The sequence below is a fragment of the Syngnathus typhle genome, unplaced genomic scaffold, assembly GCF_033458585.1.
Source record: "Syngnathus typhle isolate RoL2023-S1 ecotype Sweden unplaced genomic scaffold, RoL_Styp_1.0 HiC_scaffold_117, whole genome shotgun sequence".
Lineage (NCBI taxonomy): Eukaryota > Metazoa > Chordata > Actinopteri > Syngnathiformes > Syngnathidae > Syngnathus > Syngnathus typhle.
In genome coordinates, this window is record NW_026872023.1 from 110,223 (window position 1) to 118,879 (window position 8,657).

General features: G+C 43.8%; 2 non-coding genes across 2 annotated transcripts; one reads left to right on the forward strand and one right to left on the reverse strand.

Moving 5' to 3' along the window:
• Nucleotides 1-4,955: 4,955 nt before the first annotated feature.
• On the forward strand, nucleotides 4,956-5,037 carry trnas-gcu (transfer RNA serine (anticodon GCU)). Its single transcript has one exon. It is a non-coding gene; the product is annotated as a tRNA-Ser (tRNA).
• Nucleotides 5,038-7,055: 2,018 nt separating this feature from the next.
• On the reverse strand, nucleotides 7,056-7,127 carry trnad-guc (transfer RNA aspartic acid (anticodon GUC)). Its single transcript has one exon. It is a non-coding gene; the product is annotated as a tRNA-Asp (tRNA).
• Between the last annotated feature and the right edge of the window lie 1,530 nt (nucleotides 7,128-8,657).

Genomic DNA, 8,657 nt, shown 5'->3' on the forward strand with positions numbered 1-8,657 from the left:
CTTTGGAATGCCCTACCAATGGATATCAGGACTGCTACCTCAGTAGAAACATTTAAGACACGTTTAAAGACACATTTCTATGACATGGCCTTTAACTAACCTGTAGTGGCCGATTCGGCTGGAGTTTGTTTTCTCTCCCTCTCCACCCCCTCCCTCCCCCCTCCCCGGCCGGGGAGGTGGTTAGGTGGCACCCATGCTGACAGCGGCTATCTGGATTCTCGTGGGCCAATTCAGGATGGGGGAACTGCAACTCAACCTCCTCGAAGACACTGCCAGGACAATTGAGGGCTCCTTCGGCAGCCCTCTGCTATGACATGGACATCCACTTTTTATTTAATTGATTTTCATGTTGTATCATTTGTGCCCTCTCTGCATCCATTTCAACCTGGTGATCCTGAAAGGGGGATCCTTCCATTGTGGTCCCTTCTCAAGGTTTCTTATTTTCCCCTGCTAGGGGTTTTTAAATTTTTCCTTGCCCTTTTGGGAGCTTAAGAGCAGGGGATGCTTTGAGAATAATTGTCAATTTCTGTCTATGTGAAGCCCTTTGAGACTGCTTGTGATTTAGGGCTATACAAATAAACTTGACTTGACTTGATTTGATACTGGTCTGAAATTGCTGATTATGGAGTGGTCAAGATTAGGCTCCTTTAATAGGGGCTTCACAACAGCAGTTTTCAAAGATCGTGGAAAGATGCCTGTAAGAAGAGAAGTGTTTATTATCTGCAGTAGGTCTGCGGCAAGGCATTTGTGGACATTTTTTAGAAAGCTTGTTGGCAAGGTGTCAAGGCAGCATGTTGAGGATTTAAGGCTTTGCACTGTTTCTTCTAGTTGTTTTTGGTCAATGATATTAAATTGGGTCATGTTTACTAGGCACCTTTTCAGTTGGTGCATTGGTGCCATAGGTCCTTTTACTGATGGCTAATCTGATGTTTTTAATTTTATCCTTGAAGAAGGTTGCAAATCCATTGCATTTGACAGTGGATAGGAAATCAGGGGCAATTTGAGGGGGGGGCGTTTGTTAGCCTGTTAATGGTGGCAAAGAGAGTACGAGCGTCATTTGTGATTTTGTTGATTATGTCAGCAAAGAAAGATTGTCTGGATTTTTTAGTTCTTGGTTATAGGATTCAAGGCTGTCTTTGTAAATATCATGATGAATGTGAAGTTTAGTTTTCCGCCATTTGCGTTCTGCTTTTCTAGACTCTCTTTTTTATCTTTTAAAGAGAGAGAGTATGTCCATGGTGCTTTCTTCTTACCAGAGATTAATTTGGTTTTCAGAGGGGCTACTGCGTCGATAGCTTTTAGGGTTTTAGAGTTAAAGTTATCTAGGAGGTCATTGACAGATTCTGATGGAAGGGTAGGGGCCTGCGAGAAGGCCTCCATAAATAGTGTACTAATGGCCTCATTAAAGTGCCGCTTTTTAATGGTTTGTGGTTGACTGAGAGCTATAGGGGTGACCTTCATTTCGATAAAGATGCAGAAGTGATCAGATAAGGCAATATCGACTGCTGAGAGGAAAGATGACTCAAGACCTCTGGTTATGAATAAATCTAGTGTATGGCCTCTGTTGTGTGTAGGTCCAGAGATATGCTGGGATAGGTCGAAGGTGTCAAGGAGGTCGTTTAGTTCTTTGATGTTATTATCATTGAGTTTGTCTATGTGAATATTAAAGTCACCTACTATTGATATACAGTCATGTTCCAAGGAGATTATAGCGAAGAGTTCAGAGAATTCGACGAAGAAGTTATTAGCATAACCTGGGGGTCTGTATACAACCATAAGTAGGACAGGGGGAGAAGACTTCGTTACAACTCCAAGATACTCAAACGAAAGACAATCTCCAAATGACGTCCGTTTACATTGAAACAAATCAGAATAGATTAGGAAAACCCCTCCCCCTCTCTTTCCAATTCTGAGGGCGTCAATGCAGTTGAAATAAGGTGGAGTTGATTCATTAAGGATATATTCTCTGTTATCTAGATCAAGCCAGGTCTCTGTAAGAAACACGATATCTGATTCATTACTCGTAATGAGGTCATTGATGAGAAGTGATTTATTGACTAATGATCTAATATTGAGCAGGGCCGCTCGAATTGTTTTGGTTCTGGTGAGTGTTTTGATTTCTGGAGCTGTTTCTGACGGATGGGTATCAGGTTTGATCCAGGGACGGAACAAACTGGGATGATAGGGTTGTTTATTCTAGGAGTGATCAGCGTTGTGATAGCTTCTGGAGTATGTTGCTGTGCGACCTTGTTCTTGCTGTTTTTGGGTGAGGAATTTTCTTTAGAACTCTGGGTGGAGCATCGATGGGGGCTGGCTATATTGATGTTTGCCCGTTCAATCCTCTCATTCATGTGTGATGACAAGGGCAGTGGAGGGGGGGAGGGAGAAAGGGATATGGAGGAGGGTGGGAAGTGGGGGTTGGATGAGAGAAGGGGGGGGGGGGGTTCTGGGGGTGTGTAGGGTGAGGTGTGGGGGGTGGATGAGAGGAGGGGGGGGTGATGGGTTTCTGGAGTTGGAGAGGTGGGGGGGTCTGAAGCGTGTGGGAGCTGCTGAGCATGGTTGGTCTCCGTACCGGCGGCTGTAGGCGATAGAGCAGGGGTCACCAAACTACGTTTAATCCGGCCTGCCAACCCTGAATAAATTGTATTATTAACCTTTTTTTTTTTTTTTTTTTTTCTCATTTTGCCTGCAATGACTGCGTTTCCCCAGTAGATGGGGAAGCGCTCGCCTGCGCATTTACTACCGGAAGCCGTGTCAGAAAGCTCGGTGCACACTCACAAGTGCGTGTACGGACATGGCGCACTCGCGCTCTATTTGTATCAGTCCCGAATTTAGAGCGTGGGCTGTGACGACAGCATTCTTGTAATTTGCGCGCTGAGCTTTCAGATGCAGTTTTGCCCTAAGGCCACCCACAAACCTTCCCCTGGAATCCTTCCGTTAAAATGTCGCCCAAGTAAAGCAGGGTGAACACAGTGCCGAGCGTTTAAAAGAGCCAATTTGGCTCGACGTACGCGACGTGACGTTCAGCCACATGAACGTCAACATCTACCCGTCACAGATCGAGGTAAACAGACCAACACCTTGGATCTCGCCTAAGAATTGCCACAACAAATTTTACTCCAGACTATGACGCACTATAAGCGTCTTTGGGTTCTTGAAAAGCGCTATACAAATATAATGAATTATTACTATCAAACTTTAACAAAAAAGACAGCGGTGTCTACAAGCCTACTGGAACCTACAAAAGGATTATAAGGAAGGAACACAAGAACTTTAAGAGACTGCTCATATGTGTCAGAGAGGTTCTGCTCTGACAACTGAGCTGAACTTTTATCTGTTAAGATTGTGCATGGCACAACAGAAAGTTAATGTTCCATGGGTTTTTTTCTATGAAGAACCCAGAGAGAGTTATTTAGTTATTATTTATTTTCTGTTTTTTCTGTGAAGAACTCAGAGAGGGTTTAGTTATTATTTATTTCATTAATAGTGTTATTATTTGTTTCCTGACTTTTTTTCTGTAAAGAACCTGGAAAGGGTTATTAAATAACCGTTATTTGGTTATGTGTGGCTTTCTGGAAAACAATAAATTTTTTAAGCTCCCCTACGATCGTCACACTTTTTCTGTTACAAACTGCCACCGGCCCGCCATCAGAGAAGGGAAAGGTTATGTGGCCCTCACAGGAAAAAGTTTGGGGACCCCTGCGATAGAGGGTCGGTCTGGGTCCGGTCTAGTGGTTGAGATGATTCTATGGTTGCTGTTTGTAGGGTTTCGGCTTCTTCTGCTGGAGCAGTGGTCTCTGCGTCTAACAGTGAACAACGGACAAATTCAGCAAGGTAATTTAAATACGCCATGACCCAGATTCGTTCCGGGGATGCTACGGCCACAAAAGTCAAAAAGTCAAAGTCAGCTTTATTGTCAATCTCTTCACTTGTCAAGACCGAAATTACGTTTTCTCTATCCCACGGTGACGAGACATATTACACGATAGACATACAAGTAAACGACACAATATAAAAACAAGAAGGCACAAACAATAAATAAGAGTGATGAACAAATAATAAATAAACAGATAACACAACAAATAAGAAGAGCAAAACGGAGCCAGTGTGCATACAGCAGACAGTAAGCATAGCGCGAAAGTACAGGACGCTACGCAGAAAGGGAAGCGAGTTAAGGATCCTAACAGCCTGGAGTATGAAGCTGTTGTTGAGTCTGGTGGTGCGGGAGCACAGGCTCCTATACCTCTTCCCAGAGAGCAGAAGATCAAACAAAGAGTGAGCGGGGTGACTCACATCACTCACAATCGTGGTCGCCTTGCGGGTGAGATGGGAGATGTAAATGTCTTTCAAGGAGGGGAGTGAAGCACCAATAATCTTACCAGCCGTGTTCACTATGCGCTGCAGCGCCTTCCAGTTGTAGTCAGTGCAGCCGCCACCCCAAACAGCAATACAGCTGGAGAGGACGCTCTCAACGGTACCACGGTAAAATGTAGTCATGACGGCCGGAGGCTATACAGTCATGCAATAGCATACAAGAAATGTAGGTTCTTTTCTTTAGGATCTTCAGCCGAGATACCCAGGCAGACCATGAAAGAATGTTGATGTTAAAATGTTAGTGGAACTATCCAACTGCGCAGAGCCGATGATCCCAAAGATTTGGGGTGAGACAACATTGAAAAAATGTTTTTCTTTGCTGACAATGTCCCTTCTTTTGTGGCTTAGCTCTTCTTCATTTCACATCTAAAGTATCGTATCATTTTACCTTGTATCTTATACTACCCCGTACATGCCATATCATGTCGCCCATACAACTCATGCATGAGATGCGATGGCTGAGATATTTAGACGATGGGTTGCTACTCCATTGTGCTCTCCACTCAGCATTTCATATCACACTCGTCGGATTTTCACACAAAGTATCTTGGCACAACGTGTTGTCGACGCCATATGAGCAAGACGAGGTGGCCGAGAGGTTAAGGCGATGAATTGCTAATCCATTGTGCTCTGCACGCATGGGTTCAAATCCCATCCTCGTCGAAAGTTAATGTTACATTGTTTTACAGTGGAGCCTCAGTTTTCGAACGTCCCGGTTCTCGAACAAATCAATATTTGAACAAAAAATTTGAGAATTTTTTGCTCCGGATGTCGAACGAAATTCGATTGTCGAACCTCACGAGAGGACACGCATGTCAACTGACTCCGTCCGTTATTACATTCTCGTTACTCTGAGGATTGCAACAACTCTAATCATGCCTCCAAAGGAAGCAAGTGGGATCAGTAAAGCCATCCTAAAACACAAAGACGCTCCTAAAGCAATGCAACAGTGAGCGCCCGGCGCGCTGCGGTTGCGTGATCGAACCAAATTAAGGTCCCTGCGCACTGCGGTCCACTTAAATTTGGGATAGTACATCAGGACTTTAAAAATATTTTCTAAATTTCAGCGACGGGTCTGTCACAATATTGCGACCAGTGCGGTGCAGTTGCGCGGTCGGCGACGCGCTACGGTTGGGCGTTTGGCGGTGCGCTGCAGTTGCACGATCGGACAAAAATGTGCAAATGAACAAATGCTTAAAAAAGGCGTTTTTTTTGCTTGGAATGAGTTAATTTTTATTCCATTATTTGTAATGGGAAAACATGATTTGGAATTTGAACGATTCACTTCTCGAACAGCCTTCTGGAACGGATTGTGGTCAAAATTCAAGGTTTGACTGTATTTATGCTATTCTTGTTAAAATCACACTTACATGTGAGCTGGAAATGACAATAATAACAAAAAGTGAAAACCAAATTGAGCAAATTGGCTACTTCAGAAGTGTGTGTCAAACTGGTAGCCCTTTGCCTTAATCAGTACCCAGGAAGTAGCTTTCGAATTAAGAAAGGTTGGTGACCCCTGGCATACAACATACAACAATAGGGAAAAAACACACTAAAACTATAATTAAAGAGAATAATGAATGGATCCAGGTTCATAAGGCATACCATATGGAAAGTGTCAAAGAGAGGTGATTTCAGAGCCTTCTTAAATTGGTGAGAAGATAAGTCCCATAAAAATAGTGGTAGCGAATCGATGGCATTTAACAATGTCACATTGAATTATATAGATGCATTAAGATGCAGATATAGAAGATATAGATGCAGTAAGATTATCAATAGAGCCGATATATGCTTGAAATATATCATTGGAGCCACCGTGTATCACTATATCCGAGTGGCTAGTTTTGTTGGAACTACGCTGTTGACTAGACCTATTGCGAACTAGCGCCCTTAGATTAGCTTCTATGTCGGGTGCTCTGCCTCCAGGGATACACAATACTGTGGCTGGATTTTTAAGTGTGATGTTTTTCAGGTAATGGAGTCAACTATGACCAAGGTGCGAGAGCCAGTTGGCCGAGATGGCTTGGGACGGCTATGCGTCTTAACTGGCTTATCGTGGTTAGCAAGCCGTTTGGGGCTAATGCTAACTGGGCTAGCAGGCTGACTACAGTCCGCATCTGGGTCCGCCACATTTACTGTTATACCACTATTCTGCTCTAGCTGGCGGACACGTCCCTCTAGCAGGGACAACCTCTCTGAGAGAAGGGTGCAGTTGGTGCAAAAAGCCGTACAAACCTCTTGATCCGCAGCCATACTTACGTGTCCGATGAGCGACGGTAGACAAACAGCCACGAAGCCTCCGCTGAGAGCTAAACAGTGACGCGATTGAAATGGCAGGAATTGACGGTCCGCGACTTTCAACAATAGTAAACTCCAAAAAGTGGAGTAAAAAGCGAGGAAAAACTAGAAAAGCATACAGAAATGTAGGAATGTAGATCGTCTCTCTAGTGATGCTGCGGCGCTCCACTTGGCAAACCGGAAGTATGATACAAAGTGAGGTTAAAAAGATGTAAAATAACACAAAGTAACAGAGAGCGATTTACCGAGGTGGCCATCTGCGGCGCCATCTTACGATGTAATGATACCAACCAATGCGCCTATATAATTACTCTGCTGCAAACACTGGTTAACGCACATGGATTAAAAACCTGCTTAAATCCTATTTCGCACAAAGAACTAAACTCCCCGTCGGGGAATCGAACCCCGGTCTTCCGCGTGACAGGCGGAGATACTGTCCACTATACTAACGAGGACTGTGCGCTGTAGCGGGCAAATTGCGGAAGAAAGGAAAGGGAGGGGGCGGGCGATACCGCTGCACATGCGCGCATAACTATTATGTGGATTTTAACCGTCTGTAAAGGTTTCTAAAACACTTCTGAAATGGGGCAATCTGCTGGTCCGGTTCGCATATGCCTGTTTTCAAGTTTAGAGAGCACTACCTTTAGTGGGAGCATTAGAGATTAAAGGTGAGGGGGTTATGGTAGGCGGGTTAGCAGGTTAAAGTTTAATTATTAGGGTTTGCTAATTGTTAGGGTTTTAGGGTTAGCGTTAGGGCTTGAAGTTGGGGAATTGGGAGCCTTAGGCCAACCAGATTCCATTTATTCCATAAATCACTGGCATTCAGTCTTCAGGGCTTCCAATCAGAATGTAACGGGGTCAGCTGGTCTACTATGGGGCTCATTGGTGCAGGGGAATGATTCTCGCCTAGGGTTCTTTGATTACCCGGGTTAAACTCCCGAACGAGCTTTTCTTTGAAACACTGTTGTCTATCGTTGTGTGGACTGTTTGACAGGCCAATGTTACACAGAATGTAACATGGTCTGCAAGCTTTCTTTGAGGCTCGTTGGTCTCCTTTTTGTCGCGGGCCACATTGTAGTCAAAGTTTCCCTCGACGGGCCATTATGACTGTCAACCCAAATAAATAAACACCTCATATTATATACAGTATAAGCTACAAAACAAACTGACAATAATAAAATAATAATAATAATAATTGTTTTTTCAAATCAGAGGAGTGGAAACTTTTCAAATATTTCAAAAATAATTTTAAGAAGATTCTTGAAAGTTACGACAATTTATAATTTTAGTATGACATACATTTAATGCACACTTTGTCGTTCTGGGCCACAGAAAATGATACGGTGGGCCATAACTGGCCATCGGGCCTTGAGTTTGACACCGGTGGTCTAGGGGTATGAATATTGCTTTTGGTGTGAGAGGTCCGGGGTTCAACTCCCAGATGATCCCTTCGTTATCACATTGCTGTTGATCAACTAGCCTGATTTCATCTGAGGTGCATATTACATTACTTCGGGTCTCTTAAATCTTTTGTTTTGATTCTCATCACTTGCCGTCATGTGTCATCCATTGCGCCACTCACCCTACAAGACTGTATGGACTGTAAACTTGTGTGGAAAACTGTCATTGTCCAAAGGAAGGCTGTCTAGCAACAGTGACCAGCAGACAAATTCAACAAGGTAATTTGATTAAACCATAACCCGGATTCGAATCGAGCACCACTACACGATCATGGCGTGTATGCAGTAGCGTTAAAAAAAGTTATGCATATTGGCCATGATCGTATAGTGGTTAGTACTCTGCGTTGTGGCCGCAGCAACCCTGGTTAAAATCTGGGTCATGGCATAATCAAATTACTTTGAAGAATTTCTCCCTTGCTCACTATTGCTATTCTGCCATCTTTTTGACAATGACGATTTTCCAAACAAGTTTACGGTCAATAGCCGTAACTTGTAGGGCGAGTGGCGTAATGGATAAAGCATCAT